The sequence below is a fragment of the Pelodiscus sinensis genome, chromosome 10, assembly GCF_052426305.1.
Source record: "Pelodiscus sinensis isolate ZL-2025 chromosome 10, ASM5242630v1, whole genome shotgun sequence".
In the NCBI taxonomy this organism is placed as follows: Eukaryota; Metazoa; Chordata; order Testudines; family Trionychidae; genus Pelodiscus; species Pelodiscus sinensis.
Window position 1 is genome coordinate 19376156 of NC_143061.1, and position 24349 is coordinate 19400504.

A 24349-nucleotide genomic window follows, 5' to 3' on the forward strand; every position below is an offset into this window, starting at 1 on the left:
TTGTTTAACACAAAAAGGGTGCATCTACACTGCAGGGCTTAACTCGAAACAAGCTATGCAAATTGAGCTATGTCAATTGCATATCTTAGTTTCAAATAGCTTATTTTGAAATAGGGAGCGTTTACACAGCACTTATTTTGAAATAGTGCACTCCTCTTCTGGCTTCCCTTATTCCTCCTACAATGAGGGTTACAAGACGTGGAGTAAGAAGTCCTCCAGCTTGACAATATTTTGACACTATTTTTAAATAACTGCCTGCTGTATATACGTGGACTAAGTTATTTTGGGATAGCGCTAGTTATTTCAAAATAGTGTTGCAGTGTAGATATACCCAAAGAGCTAAAGTTATATTTGATTATATACATTAAATCTATTACGTTCTATTGGGCAGGAAGCAGGAAAATCTAGTTCTTAGGGGAAAAATAAATACATTTTAATATCTGAAGCGAACCCTGCCCTGAAGCAGGGTCTTGTGGTTAACTACTTGAGCTATGTGCCAGGAGTAATTGAATTTACTTATTGACACTGCCACAAAGTTTCTCAGTTTTCTTGGGCAAAATCACTGAATGTGACGGGCTTCTGTAAAACGGAAATATTTCACAATTTTTATATGGCTGTGAGGATAAATTTATCCATGATTATGGATCACTTAAATGCCATTTAACATTGGCCATAGAAGTATTTGTGTGTGTGACTATTGATACAAAGGTAGCTCATCTTGCTTGCAGGTTCTTACTGCACCATTAAGATACATTGAAAATTTGAGATTTGCTCTTGCTGATATACTATGGGGAGTTTCACTGTGATTTACCAATTTAATTTCTATTTGTTCTTTTTCATAGCTGGTTCTTTCATGCTGCCACTAGCTGGCAAGTTGACTGGCGAGAAGGAACAAATGCTGTGGATTTATTTTCAGGTAATCTCTTCTTTAGCATTTTATTGACAGCATAATAAGATGATTTTACAGTAGAAAAAGCCTGTGAAAATCTTAGATGTCAGGGACTGAATGTATTCAGCATGAATACAAATGTCAATAGCAGGATGGATATTATGACCCTCTTGTGACAGAGTTGTGACAACCATGCCAAGCTAATGAAACATGTGAACTACAGGACAGCTTAATTAAAGTCAGAGAAAAAATATGTAGTTGAGGAAAAAAAGTAAGGTGACACTCTTCCACTCAAAAACACAGAAAAGGGAATTAACTTAAAGGGAAAAGAACACCGGATTTAAGCCACGATCCAAACACTTGAGCAATCTTTTTGACTGGATTTGCTGGATTGGGGCTTTATTCTCTACTATGCTCCTTCGTAGTGTTCCCCTTATTGGGACCCCAGTATGCTTTATGTAGAAGGATATAAGTTCTCTAGTTGGGTATGAGGGCTTTAAAGTGAGTAGGTATTTGCAAAATGTTGGTTTACAGTAGAAATTAGGGGGTCTTTTTAAATGAAAATGCAAAACCCATCTTCAGTTTTGCAATCAGTGAGACTGTACATGGTAGCAAAATTAAACTCAGTCAACAGGTGCTGTTTTTGCCATGTGGTGTTTCTCTCCATCTCCTCCTCCTGTGAGAGCATGAGATGGGGCTGGAAGGACAGAAGGCTGAGCAGGGGCGGGGCCTCAGGGTGGAGCACAGGTGGAATGGGGGCAAGGCCACTGTCCAAGCATTGGGGCCACAACAGATTAATTTGTCCCTTCATGAACCCACCCGTTTTTTTCCCCCAGTGGGTGCTTAATTCCCACACGGTGGCTCAGTCTGTTCTTCCAATAACCTTTTTATTTCTCAGTCTTGCTGGTCTTTAGCTTACTGTGTGCTTCCCTTTCTCCCTCCAAAATCAGCTAAGGCAAGAATATGATTGTAATTCTGCACCGAACATTTCCTGTAATTACTGCAACTCTTCTCTTTCCTTTGTCTTTTGAAGAAAAAGCCCTTCTCCAGAATCCTTCTTCCAGTGTTGTTCTGGTAAGACTTAAGGATGGATTTGTTTCAAATATCTCAAAACAGCTTGCTTCAGATCCAGTGTGGCGAGTGGGTGGGTTAGGTGCCGAAATATTATAAAGGATCTTGGTTTTAGGCCCTTAATTCCTTTAACACCTTTGAAAATTCCACCATAAATTATCATGAATTTTAGCCTTCTGAACTGAAGGGGGGTCCTTGAAAGAACTCCCCAGGTGACCAAGTTAACTCAGAATACATTGGATTTTCCTGTCTCCAAAGAACTGCTGAAAACCACTTCTCATGCATTTGTTTAAGCACACGAGCATTTCAGTAAAAAAATCAATTTGTCAGAAAATCAAGAAACTGTACAAATAAAATCATATACGAGGTAATTTAAGAAAGAAACTAGCACAGCATTATAACAGGATTTCCTTATCAACCACTTTCCAGATACTGTTACTGTCATTTAGGCCATGCCAATGACTGGTAACATGCCAACCTTTAACAAGCTGGTTCCACTTGTCACCCTTTCAATTTCCCAGCTGGCCTCAATTTTAAAGGGCATATTAGCATTATCAAAGTAATTTTTGAGACATGCCTTAGTTTGCTTTTAAGCCAGTTTTGCTTCTAAGTAACATTAGCAGAGAAAAAATAAAGAAATGCCACAGACGTAAAAAGAATATTATTATCTTTATATGACATCAGATGTTATGCTCTCAGACTAAAAAAATTTTGTATTTTCTTCAAAAGAAATGTGAACTGTCTTATCATCCAACTCAAGATTTTAGAGAATACTAGCTTAGCATGTGCTAAAGATTTGCTCTTCTATAGTCACAAATGGCTGGGGATATATATTAGTTAAATGTACTTAATAGTCACTAAATTAACTGAAGAATGGTTTGAATCTTACCTTCTTTTGTAAAGTTCTTTGAGTTCCTTTAGTGGAAAGTGCTACATAAAAGCTAAATATTATTATTCATTCATATAATCATGTATATTATTTAATTCAATTAAGCATATGAAATACTACCATTCATGATCACTTAAACTAACATGCAAATATAGGTTGCATCTTGCTTCATCTAAATCAATAGAACATCTCCACTGAGTTTAGAAATGTGAGCATTTTTCAGACAGTAGGTAGGCAAAAAATGAAATTTTGGTTTGACTGAAACTATTCATGAAATTCGGCAAATTTTGGTCAATAAAAAAGGGGGGGGAAGAATGTGAAGTCCATTTATTTTGATATTCTCAAAACAATATGTTTCAACTTTTCAGTTTGAATCACTGTTTTTGTTCAGAAATTTTGCTTGCTTTATTCTTTTTTTGTTTGAGCAAAATGTTGTTTCAAACCAGAACATTTTTCGCTTCTTCATTTGAGAGAGAGAGAATGAAAAAGTTTGATTTTGGAGCCAACAATTTTTTTTCAGTTTTTCAGTACTGTTACCAATTCAAAAGATCACCAATTTCCTCTGCTCTAAATACTGCAAAAGGAGCAGATCCAGCCTTCCAGTATTAATTTAGTCAACGGTATCAGCCATATAGCTTATAGTTATATACCCTAATCCAGGAAAGCACATGCACACGTGCTTACAGGGGAGCCAACAGCCACCCCAGGCCCCTTGGTAAAATAGGAAAGTCAGCTCCATGCTCCCAGAAAGGGTGGAGCCTTGGGAAGAAGGGGTGGGACCAGCGGCAGCCAGTTCTTAGTGCTGCCCAGAACATGCCATGTCACCCTCCCCTGCCCTCAAAGCTGCTCAAAGTGCACTGCACAGCCTTCAGCAGTGATTTAAAGGGCCTGGGGATTTGGGTGCTGCCAGTGCTGCAGTAGCTCATGGCCACCACAGCTGCTACTGCAGCAACAACGGCACCCAGAGACCTGAGCCCTTTAGAATTTCTGTGCCCTGGGACAGTTGCCCCCTTTGCTTCCCTGCCCCCCCGCCTCCCCCGTCAGCAGGACCATTTGCTTAAATGCTCTCCTGAATACAGATCAACTTACATACATGCTTACATGTTTTCTCAAGTCAGAGCCATCATTGGCTGTGTAGGATCTGGTCTTCACATGATGTAAATCATCAGTAATAAGTTAATTACACAAAAAAGATCTGCCCCGTAGTTTTTATTTTTTTAAATTGTGCTATTTATTCTAGATTCAACTAAAATTATAGCTGTTGAATTGATTCAAAACATTTGTGACTCTTCACTGGATTATATACAAAAGCTTAATAAAACAAGGTAATTGAAAGATAATGTCATAGTCGTAAATCATAAAAGCTTAGTAGAAGATCAGAGAGAATCATTGATCTCTTTACACATTGAAATATTAGTATAAACTATTTTTAAATTGGAAAAATATCTACACCATGATTAGTATTATCCATCCATCTTACCTATTCTTTCTCTGTAATCTATGCGATTTATTTCCCTAGATACTTTTAAGGCCATTGTAACCATAATATGTAATCCTTCTAATGTGCAGGGATGTGTTCTTTCTGAACATATTTTCCAGATTAATAAAAGGGAGAAAGAAACAGCAGGTACTGCTTGGATATATTTCAACCAAATCTCCACCTCTTGCACAAAATTTATAAGCATCATTAATATAAATCAAGGATGAGGAATTAAAATCAGGAAGTGAAAATAGATATTAAAGGCAGAAAGCATCATTTGAAGAGAAGGGAGTAATGAACAAATTAGATCCCATACAGTTACCACTGAACCAAGCTCTTTGGGCTGCCAAAACCAAAACATGTTAGTGAAATTAAAGTAGGCAACTAGAAAGGAGAAAATCCTGCAATTGTTCTTTCAGCTGGGGTGAATGAATGGCTGCTCAAGCTATAGACGAGAGGTGTAGATTCAATGAAATGGAAGTAATAGTGGCATGAGAAATGTACCATTTAATTGAAGTAAAATAGCCACATAAAATTCAATTATCTAATAAAAGGCAGATGGTAAGGAAACACTAAACTGCACTAAAATAAACAATTACCGATAAAGATAAAAATAATCTTCCTTTTCACTTGAATCAATGTTCTGTGCATTATTGCAAAGTACTGCCATGCAATAGAGAAGACATTAATCTATTGCACAACAACTTTTTCTTCTAGTCCCAAATATCAGAAATGCTTTGTTTAGTCAGCTGACCTGAGGATAATTGACTTTTAAAAATGTCTCTTCCAAGTCTTTCCCAACTTTAAGAAATCACCTCTCAAATTTAATTGGGGGGGAGGGATGAAGGGAAGAGAATAAGTAGTATTCTACACAAATTACTTTGAAAATCTATATTCTGGGTTTTTTGAAAATCACTGTAAAGGGTTCTATAATAAAATTATAAGTTTATAAAAACCTATAGAAAAGGTCATTTTTATAAGGGAATTTTTGAGATCATCTTTTCCCTTTGTGATCTTCCTGCTCAAGTCTAGTAAAATCAGAGAGCTTTAACAGTGAAGCATTTTCATTTTCCAGAAAAGTATCTTGTAATATTTCTTGTGATGTATTTATTGCTACAGAGTTTATTTGTGATCACTGTATATTCTTTGGTTGCAGCTTGGTTTCCCCCACTCCAGGCAATCTTTCTTCTGATATTATGTGAAGAGAATAAGTAAATAAATCCATCCCCTGTCATCCATTCCGAGCTTCTGACAAACACAGGCTAGAGACACCGTCCCTGCCTACCCAGCTCCTTTTTGAGCCTTGTGGTAGTCCTGGCCTTCACAACATCTTCTGGCAAGGAGTTTCATAGGTTGACTGTGCATTCTGTGAAGATGTACTTCCTTTTGTTTGTTTCAAACCTGCTGCCTGTTAATTTAATTTGGTGACCCCTAGTTCTTATGTTATGGGAAGGAGTAAATAACTCTCCTTTAGTCAAATTTTGACTCAGCAGGCTAAGCTAATGAGAGATTTTACTTTCATGAGGATCTTTGTGGATGGCAGTAAACAAATACTACAGCCTGTTATCTGTGTAATGGCACAGTTTTTGATTCAGTGTCTAAAAGCTTTTGAACTTGACATATATCTCTGATATACCAATAATATGCAAATCCATTTGCTTGTACCATCCTTCCATGGAATCAGAACAACTAAGTGTCATTACATTTTTAAAATATGAGTTATTTAAATAATGACTCTGGAATTTTAATTCAATGGGAGATAGGTGTCTAATTCCCTTAACCTTTTATCACAATCTCAGCTTGAAATATTATTGTTGATCCTACTTATTTTACAACCTCTTTGAAAGGGGATCATTTTTTGTTTTGTGCTTAGTACAGTTGGCCTTGTTCCCTAAAAGGTGCCTTTAGGCACAACCACAATAGAAATATTAATAAGATAAAGTTTGATTTTTAATACATGGAATAAAGCAGTGCTGTAAATATCGGTAATTCTGCATATTCCACAACATACAGTTCAAATATCTTGAGGTAGACTCTTAATGATGAAATTTTCCCTAAAAGTTGTAAAATTTATGGATATCCTTGTCCCTTTTCAAATTAAATTAAAGCTCATCTTTTTAGAACTGTCCCTTCTGGGCTCTGGAACATAGATTTGTTATTGGAATTCTTTATGGCTTGTATGTACAGGTCAACTGGAATTCTTTCCTTGCCCTTTTATAGCTTTAAGTTTCACATTAGCGTATATCAGCTGTAAGATTAAAACAAGACTAGCAGAATGAAGGGTGAATCATGGACCAGATGGTACCTCTTCCTACGTATGTATATAAAGTGTCCCCAACGGGTCAGATGAATAGATGTGAACATTTGGGCCTTTCTGTAGTGAAGGAATGGTCAGTTTACATTTGTGAAACCCAAGGTTAGACAGAATCAGCTCCAATTTTAAATGGGTATAAACCTACCATAGTGCAGCAAAAGAACACACATTGCATAGATGAAACTATCCAAAGTGTCCTGAAAAAGAGGCCTGATCCAAAGCTCATTTTAAGCCATGCGAGTCTCAGATATGTGCATGATGAGTTTCAGCCAGATCTTAGGCCTTGTCTACACCAAAAGGAAAATTGCTGCTACTGTGATTGATTTTCCGGAGTTTGATTTAGAGAGTCAAATTAAGACTCAATAAACAAACTCAGAGGGTGGTGCCCCTTCCTGTTTCTGGTACTCCTTTTGGGAGAAGTAAGGGAGACTGACAGGAGTATTTGCTTCTGTTGACTTCCCTCTGTAGGGATGCCACCAAGCTCTGCTTAAACTAGACTATGTATTCTACATAGCTGGAGTTGCACACCTTAAGCTGAGCTGCCGGATCTAGTGTAGACATGGCCTTAGTTTGTTTGTACCTGTGATGGGTTGCAGGCAACCCGCACGCGGAAACCCGGGGCGGGGCCACCGGAGATAGCAACCCCAGCGGCAGCGCTGGGGCAACGCGACCTGGCGGGCAGCAGACGGCAATGCCTGAGCTTGCCCCCATGGCTGCGTCGTTCCATGGCAGCTGGCTCCGCCCCCGGCGTGCGTCTGCAGGGAGCGGATGCGGGGAGTGACAGGTGGAGGGAGGCTGGCGAACTCGCCCCGCCCCCAGAGGGGCTCTGCAAGGGGCTCTGCAAGTGCGGTTTAAAAGGACCCGCCGGCGGTGGAGGGGGCGGCCATCACAGCTGGCCCCTGGGATGCCCTGGGCCGGGGACGAGCTGGTACCACCCCCAAGGGGGGCCGACGCATGATTGGAATGTTGGTATGGAAGGGTACAGCTTGCTCAGGAAGGACAGACTGGGAAAAAAGGGAGGACGGGTTGCCTTGTATATTAAAAATGTACACGCTTCGACTGAAGTGGAGATGAACGTAGGAGATAGCTGTGTAGAGAGTCTCTGGGTTAAGCTAAAAGGGGTAAAAATGAGGGTGATGTCATGCTAGGAGTCTACAACAGGCCACCTAGCCAGGTGTAAGAGGTGGATGAGGCCTTTTTTAAACAATTAACAAAACTATCCAAAGCCCAAGATTTGGTGGTGATGGGGGACTTCAACTATCCAGACATATGTTGGGAAACTAAGACAGCGGGGCACAGGCTATTCAATAAGTTTCTGGACTGCATTGGAGACAACTTTCTGTTTCAGAAGGTTGAAAAAGCTACCAGAGGAGAAGCTGTTCTGGATTTGATTTTAACAAGTAGGGAGGAACTGGTTGAGAACTTGAAAGTGGAAGACAGTATGGGGAACAGTGATCATGAAATAATAGAGTTCATGATCTTAAGGAAAGGTAGAAGGAGACCAGCACAATTGAGGTAATGGATTTCAGGAAGGCAGATTTTGATAAGCTCAGAGAACTTGTAGGTAAGGTCCCATGGGAAGCAAGACTGAAGGGAAAAACAACTGAGGAGAGTTGGAAGTATTTCAAAGGGACGTTGTTAAGGGCCCAAAAGCAAACAATTCCACTGTGTAGGAAAGATCTTGCATGATCTCAAAATAAAAAAGGAGTCATATAAAAATGGAAACTAACAAAGGATGAATATAGGCAAGCAACACGGGAATGCAGGGGCAAGATTAGAAAGGCAAAGGCACAAAATGAGATCAAACTAGCTACAGGCATAAAGGGAAACAAGAAGACCTTTTATAAATACATTAAAAGGAAGAGGAAGACCAAGGACAGGGTAGGCCCACTGCTTAGTGAGGAGGGAGAAGCAGTAACAGGGAACTTGGAAATGGCGGAGATGCTCAATGACTTCTTTGTTTCGGTCTTCACCGAGAAGTCTGGAGGTGTGCCTACCGTAGTGAATACAAGCAGAGAGAGGGTAAGTTTAGAAGATAGGATACACAAAGAATAAGTTAAAAATCACTTAGGAAAGTTAGATGTCAGCAAGTCACCAGGGCCTGATTAAATGCATCCCAGGATACTCAAGGAGCTGATAGAGGAGGTATCTGAGCCTTTAGCTATGATCTTTGAAAAATCATGGCAGACAGGGGAGATTCCAGAAGACTGGGAAAGGGCAAATATTGTGCCCATCTATAAAAAGGGGAATAAGAACAACCCAGGAAACTACAGACTGGTCAGTTTAACGTCTGTCCCAGGGAAGATAATGGAGCAGGTAATTAAGGAAATCATATGCAAACACTTGGAAGGTAATAAAGTGATAGGGAATAGCCAGCATGGGTTTGTGAAGAACAAGTCATGCCAAACTAATCTGATAGCTTTCTTTGATAGGATAACGAGCCTTGTGGATAAGGGAGAAGCGGTAGATGTCATATACCTAGACTTTAGTAAGGCATTTGATACGGTCTTGCATGATATTCTTATTGATAAACTAGGCAAATATAACGTAGATAGGGCCACGATAAGGTGGGTGCATAATTGGCTGGATAACCGTAGTCAGAGAGTTGTTGTTAACGGTGCTAAATCCTGCTGGAAAGGGATAAGAAGTGGAGTTCCGCAAGGGTCTGTTTTGGGACCCGTACTGTTCAATATCTTCATCAATGATGTAGATATTGGGATAGAGAGTACGCTTATTAAGTTTGCAGATGATACCAAACTGGGTGGGGTTGCAACTTCTTTGGAGGATAGGGACATAATTCAAAATGACCTTAGCAAGTTAGAGAAATGGTCAGAGGTAAACAGGATGAAGTTTAATAAAGAGAAATGCAAATGCTCCACTTAGGAAGGAACAATCAGTTCCATACATACAAGATGGGAAGCGACTGTCAAGGAAGGAGCATGGCGGAAAGGGATCTAGGGGTCATAGTGGACCACAAGTTGAATATGAGTCAACAGTGTGATGCTGTTGCAAAAAAAGCAAATATGATTTTAGGTTGTATCAACAGGTGTGTTGTAAGCAAAACTCGTGAAGTCATTCTGCCGCTCTACTCTGCACTAGTTAGGCCTCAGCTGGAGTACTGTGTCCAGTTCTGGGCGCCACATTTCAAGAAAGATGTGGAGAAATTGGAAAGGGTACAGAGAAGAGCGACAAGAATGATTAAAGGTCTAGAGAACATGACCTATGAAGCCAGGCTTCATGAACTGGGCTTGTTTAGTTTGGAAAAAAGAAGATTAAGGGGGGACATGATAGCGGTTTTCAAATATCTAAAAGGGTATCACAAGGAGGAAGGAGAAAATTTGTTCCTCTTGGTTTCTGAGGACAGGACAAGGAGTAATGGGCTTAAAGTGCAGCAAGGGAGGTTTAGATTGGACATTAGGAAAAAATTCCTAACTGTCAGGGTGGTCAAATATTGGAATAAATTGCCAAGGGAGGTGGTGGAATCTCCCTCTCTAGAGATATTTAAGAACAGGTTAGATAGACATCTGTCAGGGATGGTGTAGATGGAGCTTGGTCCTGCCTTGAGGGCGAGGGGCTGGACTCGATGACCTCTCGAGGTCCCTTCCAGTCCTATGATTCTATGATCCCCATCCCAAGATGAATTTAGGAAGCATTATTTTTAATCTCACAACTCTCTAAAATCAAGAAGTTATCTTGGAAATGTATTGTTCATAGATGCATCTCTTCATGCTTTCAAGCTGATTGAATTTAAAAAGAAAAATAATGCCCTCTTTCCCGGCGTACTTTGTGTAAGAAATCTTACAGGTGTGAATACTGTCCTGAAGTGCAAATTGCTAAACAATATGAAATTATGATATTCTTCCCAGAATGCTGCTAACTAAAGGCACCATCTTCCATATACATTTAGTTCACGAGTAAACCTAAATGTGTAATTGCAGGAATGGGCCGTAATTCATTAGCAAATAAAGGGACACATTATTAGAAGTGCTGACTAAATGCAGTTCCTACTGCAAGTCAATGGTACTTGTAAGTGCACTCAAGACTTATGCACAGAAGACGTCCTTTTCTAAACAAAAAGACTTGAAATGGCTTCTTATATTTTCTGTGGTCAGAAGAAATGTACTGCTAAAAATTGGAATGTTCTCATGACAGATGGAGACATAATGTGGGTCTGAGCATGATTAGAGAGGATGTTCTGAGAGATTATCCTGCCTTATGTGCTCCATCTGGTGTGTACTTACAGTAAAGATGGAAAGCTTCAGAAGATTTGGAGGTTTGGTTTGGATTCTTAGCCATTATCTCGCTTCTCCTGCTTCTCTTACCCACTTCCCAGTGTAAATCTTACTTCTCTTCACCAGTTAGATCCATTCCATTCCCTTGCTTCCAATCCTAATTCTTCAAATAATGTATCCTATAACTTGCTACAGATGCCATCTGATTTCTTAACTTTATTGTCCTGTCCAGCTTTTGATAGATGCCCGACCTCTCCAACCAGAGAACTCTGTTACCACATGGAGGGGAATCAATCTCTCTATTTGCTGTCTTTTAGTTAGCTGAGGTCAGATGCCCCAGGGTTTCCGTGGGTCAAAGGTATGAGTTGGCTGACAACCTCTTACAAGAATATATTTAACTTTGACTGCAGTGTATATCTATATTTATCTCAGAAGATTTCTTTTTCTCTTTCATGTAAATTCTGCTTAGGTACATGTGGAATAAGCTGGGTTTATAGCAGGCTTTCAAAACAGGTAAGACACATAGCTACATTCCCTCAGCTGAGATTTTTCCTTCATACAAAGATGTTATGTAAAGGTAGTTTTGAAACTGGGACTCCTCTGTAGTGTTGCTAAGCATGTTGCCAGATGCACTTCATAAAAATCTATCCATGCAGAGTGTGATAAAAGCCCTCTTCATAAGCACACTGCAGTGCATTGATTTAAAGGGGTATTTGGGTAATTTTGATATTATTTGCAGCTTTTTTCTACTATTGCTTTACAAAATGCCACATCAAATTTATCCCTATGTATATCCAATGAAATAAATGGAATTATTCCAGGACCGAGATTATATCATTAAGACATTTGTGTATGTACATACTGAAACATTTAGTATTATTTTTGTTTATTTTATTTATTAAAAAGATTTCTAAGAAAGAGAGCCTTTAAAAAGGTGCTGCTTTTACCTAATTATCCTTTTTGTTTTACTTCTGTCCACCCCCATATGAACATAAAATGCTGTTTCTTTTTCCATACAATTAATGTCACTGATATAAAACAAATGAGAAACTAGAATTGAGCCCATAATACCACCGTTTATTTGTGGTAAGTAAGCCCATGAGACATAGGCATTGGAATTTAATATGTACTCTTTCAGTTTTAACTTTATTTACTTCAGTGAAGTTGCATCTTTCTTACATTATAAAAATGAAATGAGAACATGGCCCTTTGTAGATAGTTTACTTAATGTAAATATTTTATAGCATGTTGATTATTGCAAACTTTCTGTAAATTTAAAAAGAAATACAGTAAATTTATCTCTCTTGGTTTATATTTCCCCTTTCGTTTTTCTCTTTTCTCTTTTTTAATTTGTTTTTCCCATATATTCGTTTTCTACCTTTTAAAATATCTGTATTTATTCTCATTTCTCCTTTCCTCAAGACACTCTGCTCTGCCTGCTCAGGTTACTAACCTTTGATTTAAAAAAAGTGGGTGTTTTTGAAAAAAAAAAAAAAAAAAAAAACCTCACTCCAGCAGCGACTTTGCAAAACAGCCATTGTGCTCCATTGTGTATTACTGACTTTCAGCATCAAATTGCTGCTTTGGGTCCCATGCTGTGCTCCTCTAATAGCCCTGGTCTCGGGCAGTTCAAACTTGGCCTCCATGCACTGTGCTTCAGCAATTCAACCTGGAGTGAAGCTTTCACCCTTCCCTTCACAAATATTATGAAGAGTATAACACGTGGCTATAACCATAGGGATATTCTCATTGGCCAGGTCCTATTTCCCACACAAACATCACTATCAGGCCTTCAAAAGGTCAAAAGCACAGTCCACAGTCGTTCTGCAGCTGCTCAGACTGCTATTGAACTGCTCCTTCTTCCTGTCAAGGATCCCAGTGTATGGCTTCCTGAGCCATGTGATTAAGGGGTTAGCAGGGTCAGGATCACAATGGACATTTCCACTTCCCACATGGTGGTGTTATGGTTGAGGAAGAAAGTCCCTGCTTGCAGCTTCCTGGACAGGCTCATGTTCCAAAAGATGCACGCATCAGCAACTTTCTGGACCACCCTGCATTAATATCCATGAAATGCCCACGGTGATCCAGAAGTGCCTGCAGAACCACAGAGAAATACCCCTTGTGGTTAATGTACTCAAAGGCTAGATGGTCCAGTGCCAAAACTGGAATATAGGTTGAACCTCTGAAATCCGGGATTCTCTGATCAGCATCATCCATGGTCTGGTTGGATCTGAGAGCCTGGGTGCCCAGGAATGTGAACCCTGTCTCTGGGGAGCCCTGGTCAGGTGGGGGCAGAAATGGGGGCACACAGCTGGGGAGCTCCATTGCCAAGGAGCCTTGGCCAGGTGGGGCAGCTATGGGACAGACCTACTGTTACCTATGTTTACACATTGTATGAAAAATAAAGCCATATGAAGGATGGGATTTTATATTTTCATGATGGAACTGCCATTATTTTTAACTTAAAACAACAGAGGATGATTGGTACATCTAAATACCAGCTATTTTCATTTAGTCAAGGTTTGATTCTCTTCTCACTGAAATCAATGGGAATTTGGGCACTGAATTCTGTAAGAACTGCATCAGGTCCTTATTAAGTTCCAAGTTAAATGTATGTTCCACAGAGGTGTTATTGTGGGATGTGTGCTGGGCATGCTCCACAACCACCACCCTCTGTCACAGGTCCTACCTCCTGCACTAACCCTGTGACCCACCTAGACTCTTTCCATTTAGGAAACACAGCATTAAGTCATGTATAAATCAATATGACTTATACATAAGTGGGGTTTTATTTTAGTCAGGGTCCTACCTCAGGGAACAGAAATGGATGTAATTCAGCACATTATTAGCATTGGTGACTGCAAGGAAGGGTAAACTTTTATTTTCTCCAAACAGCAATTTAAGCAGAGCAGAACACAACACCGTGTATTGTGCATTTGATTAAAAATATAAAAGCTTTGATTATTATTGCTTTTTAAGAGGATGCAATTATTGCTGTTTAAAATCCTCTGTATAATTTTAATTGGCATGTATAACCTTAGTTTAGTATTTCCCAGAAAGATTAATAGAATTAATTAAAATAATGGTACATGTCTTTTCTGATAAAGCAATGACCTACGATTATTCGTTATAAAATATATATGTGCAAATTTCACTCCCATCAAAAATGATGCTTCAGCTTAATTAACTTTGATTTATGAACTTGCTGAGCAATGATTTCTTGAGTGAGCAGATCTTTAGTTAGCTGTACTTCTCCACATTACCCTGGAATGGAAATAAGTTAGTGTATCTGTGCCTTTCCTTCAAACAGAGGGAAAAATACAATGAAACTCAAAGTTCTAGTCATATCGAGATGGTAAAGTACCATATGCAATCTTTATACAGGTTGGACCTCTCTTGTCTGGCAGCCTCAGGATATGACCAGTCCCAAACGAGGGGATTTTCTGGAGCAGAGGAGGTCCCTTCCAACACGGCCCATGCTGAACTCCTGCCCCCTGTTAGGGCTCCAGCCGGGCACTTCTGCTGCCTGCCCAGCCATGGCTGAAACTCCCTAGCAGCCACTGCTGGATCTGAGAGCCATAGCCAGAGCTCAACAGCCATTGCCGGATCCAAGCGCCATGGCCGGAGCCCCACAGCTGCTGCAGGACCCAACCTTTGCACTGCCAGACCTGAGCTCTGCAGCCAGGGCTGGTGCTCCCCAGCTGCAGCCAGGGCTGGAGTTCCACAATCACTGACAACCCCTGCTACCTCCCAGCCACAGAGGGCAGAACTCTCCACTGTGCTGCTCACTCCACACCCCTTTCCTCCGCTCCCCACATGGGGCTCCTAGCTAAGTCATTGGCACCCCTGCCAGACTCCTGCCCCACAGCCTGACCTCCCTATACCTGGGATCTGTGGTCCAAGAACATCCCTGGTTCTGCCAGACCATGGATGTAGCTGGACCACAGAGTCCTGATTAAGGGAGGTACAATATATAGCAACTATAATATAATTTGTTTTATCCCCAGTAAAAGGACCTAAATCAGTGTCTCTGTGAATTTTGTTAGCACAATGGACTGAACTGTGCATACTTGCTGTAATTATCACAGACAATTGTATATGGCCCTCCGTGATTTTAATTGAATACTTTAAGATTCTCCAAAAAACTATTTTGAAATCTATTGCTTATATCCTGTGTATGTTAAGGCTGAGGTGCACTCTGTGAAAAGGAGTGCAAAGCCCTATACTCTCCACACCAGCTATTAGCGAGTACCATTCATTAAGTTACACATAAGTTCTTGTACTTGGTGAACACCTTAAAGTCTTGATTCAGAACTTCAGGCCATGGTCACAAATCTCACTGTGTAAGTGTGTCTTTCTACATCATCCCCTACGCTTTAATATGAGAGGATAGCTCTTATTCTCTGTTGCTTTAATATTAATCTCATTAATCTCATGAATCCACATCTCTGGTTGCTCTTGATATCAACTTATGGTTGAGAAGAAGCTTTGCTCTAAAGACCATGGTAGCAGTCTGGGGAGAGGAGACTGAATTTGATACATATTGTAGCAAAGAAAAATGCTGTATGTGTTTAGATATATAGATTTCCTTAGGGTATGCCTAGAAAGGCATGATATATGTTGACTGACTGGAGCAAAGATATAATTAATTCTACTATTCTTCAGTCACTCATTCTGATTGTAGTTTTAACAAGTCACTTCATTCATTTGTAAAATGCTTCCTTCTCTTAATGATTACATGTGAAGCTCTTTGAGAGTTTCAGATTAATTACACTATATAAGTGCAAAACATTAATATTAGTGCACTTTTGGGTATTAAGTAAGCACATTTACTAAGACCAAAGAGAATGTGAAGTATCTGAAAAGATCTACTACTTCTTACTTAAATGCATCTAGTTTCCTAGCTAAACAAAGACAAAGTATAATTTGCATGTACCAGCCAGCCAGGCACCAATAATGTTCTCTGATGTTATCCTGTGATGCTGTGTGCTTTATAAAAACAAATTCACAAGTTAGAGTCTCATCCATGGTTCCTGCTCCCTTGAAGGGTGTCTGGAAAAGCAATTTCTTCAGATGTAGGAGCAGGAAATGCCTCACACCAATGCCTCTGACCAATAGTTGGAGCAACGTACTGAAGAAAATCCTCTCTATGTATTTCCTAACTCAGAAAGATGGTGACTATGGCCTCAAAGGATAATAGCTGGTAGCCAAGGAAAGGATCCAAATGGTTTTAGTTAAGTTACATAAGACTTCCCTGTTGGGGAGATGTGGAGAGATCATTTTCTTTTTGAAAATAATTACTGACATTTAGATAATGCAGTAATTATTTGGCTGTGTGTGTGTGTTATAAATGCATCTACCAGAAGGAAAAAAAGATTTAGAAGTGAAGCACTTTTATTTTGTTATAATCTGATCTCTTCTTTCCATGATTTCAGCAAATAAAAACCCTGTGGACTGGGTTTCAGTGCAAATTCTCTTTGTGTGTGTCTCTTTGACTTGCCAGATCTTTAACTAACCTGCTATCAAAGGAATTCCTGCTCTAAATGAGATCTTACTCATGCTAATTTCACCCTGAACACATTGTTTCAGAGCACCACTGGGCTGTCATGCTGGCAAAAGTTTGAATGATGACATCTGGGTGGCTTAGTCAGTGGTCCAATTTCTGCCTCTCTGTTCTCCTTTAGCCTAATAAAGAATATTAAGCTCACAATGCAATGTACAATTAAGGACCTAATAGGAGTGAGCTCATAGCTTTGAAGACCATAAGTGCCCCAGCTCAAAACTCTGTCATACATCTCCCTGCTCCAGATTTGGTTAAGTGCTGGATTAAATTACTGGCAAGCAGCAAACAGCTGTGGGTTCTGAATAACAGTGTCTTCTTCCCTTCAGACTCTCAGATGAAATTGTGTGTGTGACATTTCCCATATGCTGAAAGTTAGTGTTGAGTGGGAACTATAACAAAGGATTCTTGTGTGAGAGTGCTCATTACATTTGCTATGTCTGTACGTTTCCACTGTGATTTAATCCAAAGGTTCAGTTTTCCTTTCCTAGTAACCTTTGCTTCTATGGTACAGTTAGAGAGTGACCAGACAAATAGAGGGTGTTGAAATGTTTCCATCTGCAAAGAGAAGAATGAGGTTTACTGGATCTTTCAAAAAAGGCTTTTCTTTTCGAAAGAACTGCGTTTAGACCACTGTTTCACTTTCGAAATAGTATTTTTCAAAAGAACATGTGGCCACCATTATGCAAATGAAGCACGGGAAATTCAAATCCAGGCTTGATTTGCAATTTTGATATGTTTAATTTACATCCCTCTTTTGAAAGAGGGATGTAGTCTAGACATAGCCTCAGTGAAGTATGTCCATTGGGTTTTTGTTCCAGTTTTCAATTAAACAAACACTTAAACAGCAATCACAAAGCAATGTTTGACATGTGCCTGGTCTCTGAGCAACTGACCAAAAAACCTGCCAAAAAAGACAAACTTATGAACAGATCATCACATCCTTCTGCTAACAACTAGAAATTACAAGATGCTCTCATCTTCTGAATTGTCAACATTTTGTAATGAAAATTAAAATATGTTTTGCAATCTATAATGAACACCTTTATAGCTTTGTTTAAGGTCATTTTAGTGGAAACATTCCTCAATGTGACTATATAATACAGATTGTTCTCTGGGGAACGCTCCCACATGCCTCCTCAGTTGCACTGCCAACTGTCAATTGTGCAAATCCAAAGACCCTTGCCTCGCTCCATGCCCCATGCCTTCCCTGAGACCATGCCCCTGTTCTATTCCTTCTTCAAGGCTCTGCCCCCACTGACTCTAGCTCCCCTCTCTCAATTGCTTATTTCCCCCCATACTCACTCATTTCACCAGGTTGAGGTGGGAGTTGGGGTCTGGGTGGAGTGCAGGGTGTGGGTGGGAGTTTGGGTGCAGGAGGGGGTGAAGGGTATAGGCTGCAGGCTTGGAGCAGGGGGTTGGGGTGCAGGAGGGGCGCTAGAGTTTGACACTTACCTTTGTCAGTTCCCAAAAGTGACTGGTACAGCCCTCTGGAAATGGCTCCAAGGTGGGAGGGGGAGTGTCAAGGAATCTGCCCATAGGTACCACCCATGCAGCTCCAATTGGCTACACTCCTGGTCAATGCGAGCTGTGGAATCTGTGCTTGGGGTCGGGGCAGCACATGAAGACACCTCCCCATCGGAGCCTCAGGGATGATGTCAGCCACTTCAGGGAGTGGCATGGAGTAAGGGCGAGCAGGATACCTGCCTAACAGTGGTAGCAGCTGCGGGTCCCAGGCTCTTTTAAATTGCCCAAGTCTCTGGGCAATTGCCGCCTTTGTTCCCACTTCCTCTGGCAACAGGCTACTGGGCACTCCAGATGGAGTGTTTTATTATCCATAGTTTGCTGGTTCAATGAGGAGCCAGGATTCTTAGTCCCTCAGCGTGAGAGGACGGGCTGACTCAGCAACAAGGCAAACAACAAGCACTGCTCATTGACTTGCTTTGCCCATCCGTAAAATCAGAATAATAATATCTGCCTCATAGGGTAACAAATAACTGTTGTAAAACACTTTGTTCTCTTCAGATGAAAGGCACTGTAGATGCTCCAAGTGTTATTTATTAGTACGCCACCACCAAGAAACCAACAGTAAAACTCTAAGTTTCATTGGCAGTGGCTCAAAGTCACTCACCTGTCTTCTGATTTCTGGGTGACTGTGGAAGAATGGACTCCAAGTAGGAATAGACATTTGTTTGGAAAAACATGAGGAAAGCAGGCAATGATTTATTTTACTTACAAGCATTTATACTTTTTGAACAGCAATTCAAATGGCAGCAATAGCCAAACACACTGTCGAGAGCACATCTAAAAACTGAGGAATAAAGAAAGCAGTGGTGTTCAAAATAGAACTGGTCTAAAAAACAGCAGCATCTTTATATGCTTTAGAATTTCAGTGAATGTTTTAAAAAACTGTAAAACTAAAACTAAAAACTGCATCCCCCAAACTACTCAATAAACCAAAAATATTTCAACAAAAATGATATTTTTAATTATTGATCAAAATTAATATTTTCAACAAAAACTTTTTATATGTTGATTTTTTCAAAGACAACCAGCTCTAGAGCAAGTCTTCAGGTGGTAGTTAGTCTCTGCTATCCTCAAAATCACTAGTTAAGATTCTGATCTGAATTGCATCTGGCATATGTTAATGGAGAACCCCTTCAAGCTTTATGCTCATGTAATATAATTGAGATGAGAGTTTGACTCACTGTTATTCAAAGTGCTGTGTGTGAGTGTTTTACTCCTCCTCGTACTGACTAAGAATTCCTTGTGAAGGGTGACACACCAAGAGACATCATTTAGCTAGCTGGCAAAAACTTCCAAGCACTACTCATTTTTCTTCATTTGGCCAGAGTACCACTAGCTGCCCTCTATACCCTTCCACCACATATGAAAGTCTTTTGACAATGTGATAATGATTGTAAAGGTAACTCTGCCCAAGTACTTGTTAGCAATACTGGATTGAGCATAGCAGAAATAACTGTTACTCCTTTCAGTTCTCAGCTCTGATATTCCAAACATGTTATTTACTTTAGCTATTTATTTTCTTGACCACAGTACCAGGTAAAATTCCCATAATGATAACCAATTAAACTCACGCAAATGTAAGGAGTTTATTGTCCGCTTTCCCCCGCCCCCATTATTATTCTCCATTTTGAACACAGACAATGCAATTCTTCATAGCTAAAACATTTTGCTTTGCCCAACAGGAATCCTAGTGACTCATGAGCAATTTGCCAATAGGTGGCATGAGTGCACTACTTAGTACTGCAGGTGTAGGCTGAAAATAATAACAAGTTTCATCCAACTTTCTGAAGACTGGTCAAAAGCCATTATGGCTAGTGTTAGCAATCAGCAATTGCCATAGAGGAACAAAAGTCTGAAGTTCACTGTATGAGCAAAGTATGCTGCAGCTACTAAAAATGTTAATGAATCAGTTATTTTTATTAGAAAGTTGTATATTCACAAACGGAGACTGAGTACACATGAAGTGGCTTATAAGAAAACAACGTGCAAAAATATCACGGGCAGCTGAGATTTTACCACACATTAATAGTGTGATTATTACAAGATAATGTAGTGATATTTTACCCTGAAATAATAAACCAGCAAACAGTTCCTCCTATAAATTGTGTGGCTGGTTCCAAAGCCCCCAGAAGCCAATAGAAAAACTCCTTTTTACTCTGATGAGGTAAGGCCTAAAATAAACTTTATGGATGTAGCTAGGACAGTTTTAGTGACGTGACTGCTCTTATGGGAAGGCATGGATCTTTCTTTCGGGGGGCAAGATTTCATTGTATTAAATCACAATTGTGTCTTATATCAAGCAACTAGACTCCTAGGGAATATAAATTATTTGGGTTTTATGAGTTGAAATAGAATATGTGTTCACAACTACCATGAACAGAGCAAAGGAGTTGATCTATTCTCAACCTTCCTTATGGCTCTCTCAGAATTTTCTCTTTTTTTATAGTCTGCGGTTTCTCAAAGGTACATCTCTGTGTGTATCAGATAGAAGTTATGGACCTGATGCAGAAATCTTTGGCTTGTCTTATTTAGGAGGTCAGACTAGATTATCATAACATCTTGTTCTGGCTTCAAAATCTATGATTCTACATTTGGGCACAGACCACCAGTGAAATGTTTTGGGAAGTCCTTGCAAAAGCACTCAGGTATTTTTTTTTTTAATCTATTCAGTGAGCATAGTAAAAAACAAACAAACCTAAACCCTTGTATCTCTCTATTTAATCAATTTATTTTTATATGGTCTATGTGAATATATATGAACTTATGGTCCACTCTATGGGAAAGTGTGAGAACCCTTAAATTAAAGATCAGGCATGCATTTTCAGTGAAAAGGTTCCTTCTAACTGCCATGAGTGGAAGGGGGATTTTCTAAGAAATTAAAGAACTGAGGGAGGAAAAGCTCAGCAAGCTTTTGCCATATTCACAAACTGGCAAAACACCAAAAGGTCAACACTATCCAATATGTTTCAATGTATTCTCGCTTTCTTGCTAATATTTATACTGCAGGAAGAGAATAGGATTTAACTTTATATATAGCACTTTCATACACATTGTCTGAAAGCTCTTTAGGAGGCAATGAATTACATGCTATTTGAGGAGTGATTTTTGTTTTCACTGTTTTTTCTTTTGAGTAAATATGATGAAGAGTTCTCTCATCCTGCACCTACTTCTTTCTCTCCAACTAAATTTGTTTCTTCTTGCTCCATATTTTTTGTTTGTTTGCAGGGAGTATATTTCACCCCTAGAATACAATTGCATAAAGGCAATTCTAGATTTATATGGCTACCCACATTCAAAGGGGAGCAGCCTTTGCCCAAGTCTCTCCCACATTAGCCTGTCTGTTTTTGGTTCTTAGATCCCAAATTTTAGTAAAGAAATGCCACAGATCTGAGGGGGAAAGTGAAGCAAACTGTCTAAATGACATCCTGCTTCCAGTGCTCCCCTCTAATCCCTAAATCAAATTGCCAGGTTTGTGTTCCTCTCCACACTCATTTGTGTGGTGCATAATGCTGTCAAAGTATGCCTTATGTGTGGGCTGCAAAGCCTTGAGGCTAAACCAACCCTGATGATTGGATGAGCCAGGGCTGCTTTGAGGGGAGCCTGAGGGCAACCCTCAGTGCTCCAGGCATGAGGCCCAGGACAATCCCTTCCTTTCTCCCCCCGACGCAGGCCCTGCTCCACCCCTTCGCCAAACCCTGCCATTGCTTTGCCTCCTTTCCCAAGGAATGTGGTCCTGGGGTTACTGAAGCCTGGCATGGGGGCAGTAGGGGTGACCCCCACACTCACCACACAGGTAGCATGAGCTGGAAAGGGCCCTCAGCCTGCTCCACCCCTCCATACTGTCCTTGTGGCCTGCTACACCCCGCTTCTCTGCAGCGTTGGGTAGCAGAGCACCTTGGGCTACGTTTAGACTGCAAGCCTCTTTCGAAAAAGAGTGTCTAGACCACAATCAGTACTTTAAAAAAAGCAAGCCACTTTTTTGAAAGAGAGCACCCATGCATTCTGGATACTCTCTTTGGAAAAAGCGCAGTTTGCATTACATAGAGCCTTTTTTTAAAAGAGCACTTTCGAAAAAAGGCATTCTTCCTTGCAAAACGATGTTTTCCGCGGTCGAAAAAACTGCTGCATTCTTTCAATTTACTTTCGAAAGAATGTGGCAGCTGTCTAGATGCAGGGGAAGTTTTTTAAAAAAAAAAGGCCACTTTTTTCGGAAAAACCCTGTATTCTAACACACCCTTGGAGCTGGGCATCTCTGCTTCTTGCCGCCATGAAGTTGAGTACAGTGGGCTGGGAGAGGGGATATGGAGCACGCTGCTGGGCCACTCTGGCTCCCACGACTCAAGTGGTGAGTGTGTGTGGGGCGATCACTGCTGTTGCCCCGCACCAGGCCTCCATAATCTTTCTTTCAAAAGAAGCCTGTAGTCTAGACGTAGCCTGACAGTAAGAGAGGGTAGCTCAAGAATCAAGAGTTACTGATAAGAGAGGGAAACAGCTGGAGAAGTCAACTCTGGCCTGAAAGGTCTGAGAACTAGCAGTTTTAGGGGAAGTGCCATTGTTGAGCTACTATGTTTATCCTTAATTATGAATCAAAGCATTCATCTCTTAAGAATGCTGATCACCGCAATGAGAATGGAGGAACTCTAACTTCTGAGTTTCATAGAACCCTTTAATTCTTCCACACGTAGTTTTCAATTGGGAAATCACTATCACTATTCATTTATCAATTTTAATAAACAAATGTCATAATTATTTAATTGTTTGTTGTAGCTCGGTTTCTGGACCATGAGGGCAGGTTACGGGACTATGGAAACTTGAAAATAAATCACCTGAAAATGCCCTTTTTTCATCAGCAAAACCTGACCATGTGAGAGACAAGAGACAGACTGAACCAGTTTACAGTGGTACCCAGCACTTCATGATAGTCTTGCTGGTTTATATGTCTTAAGTGTTAAATTGTAAAGATAATTATCTAAATTGGGACTTATGCTGTGCCATCTAGCTTTGTTTACATTTGTGCGCCCAACATTGCTAATGTTATTTCAGTCCAATTATTTTTAGCAATGTTAGGAAAACATACAATGACCATTTGGCTGTCACTGGTGTGTTAAGCGTTTGTGTTGATGGGGCTGCTGTGAGGAGGATATGATATACTGGATTTTTTAAAATGTTAATTACAACAGACAATTGGTCTAAACTATGGATCTAAACACTAGAACATCTGAACTAGAAATAACCGCTATCAAGGATTTAGAACCCCCCCCCCCCCACACACTAATATAGGCAAAATGACAGAGGTTAGATATGGAAAAAGAAATGAACACCGTTTCATCAAAATGGAATGTTAATTCTGAAATTTGCTCAACTTAGCAACAACATTATAATTATTTTTGGAGGTGACCGACAAGTTTCATGTTAATTTTGTTTCTGCTTTTTTTGTGAGAAGTTGAAATTTCAAGAACTTTTCATCACAATTTTTGACATTTTTCTGCTTGCATTGGTTATTGAGGGTTTGTGGATAGAATCTGAAATTGTGGATAGACTATGAGGAATGTACCACTGCTTCCCCATCACTATATTCTTAGTTCTGGGAAAGGAAACCTCCAAGCAATATTCTTCACAATATCTACTTGCTCTGTTGTAAACTACCATTCCAGTACAATATCATTTTTATGAAGTACAGCATCTTTTAATTAACATTTTGACTTATAGAGGTTTTTAATTCTCCAGGACATTTCACATAATATATTGCTGTGCAGTGATCATCCAACAACGAAATGTGGCAAAATGTGGAAATACAATTCTATTATGCTCTGTTGGAGTATTAATATTCACTTAATAAGATTGCATGCAATTATATTTCTTATAGTTGTTGTAATTGGTTTCCTGAGTGGCAAAATAAGAAAATGCTTACTCACAATATCTCTGGATTTCAGGAGTTCTGTGCTGGATACCATAGACGATGCACACAACAGCAAACATTCCAGTATTACACATTATGCTAGGCACTTCAATCAACTTGAGACAGGTTCTTCATCATATTCATTGTTTTCTCCTTTTGATTGAGCAAAGTTCTTACTCTCTTTTTTCTTATTTATCGGTGACTATAAAAACACTGGATCTGTTTCATGAACTGAATTATTTGTAACACCAGAGGATGATGGAAAATAGATGTGTTTTTTTTCTAGTAAGATTAAGTACATGTTGTGGTGACAAGCCTACTGTGTATATCACTGAAATCTAAACAGTGAATATAAAGATTGATATATATCTATATTAGAGCATTTGTATGTCTAACTGTCCATGAGTCCAAAAGCTTCAGAAGGGTAGCCAAGTTAGTAGGTAACTGGAAAAAATTAAAAAACAATGAATAGTCTAGCAGTGCCTTAA

General features: G+C 39.8%; 1 long non-coding RNA gene across 1 annotated transcript in view; it reads left to right on the plus strand.

Annotated features, from left to right (window-relative positions):
- LOC112546546 (uncharacterized) overlaps positions 1 to 11487 on the plus strand; it is a 35628-nt gene extending 24141 nt beyond the window's left edge. Inside the window, exons 2-3 of the long non-coding RNA XR_012906403.2 lie at positions 843 to 916; positions 11345 to 11487. This is a non-coding gene — a long non-coding RNA (uncharacterized LOC112546546). The remainder of the gene's footprint in view (positions 1 to 842; positions 917 to 11344) is intronic.
- The last annotated feature ends 12862 nt before the right edge of the window (positions 11488 to 24349 follow it).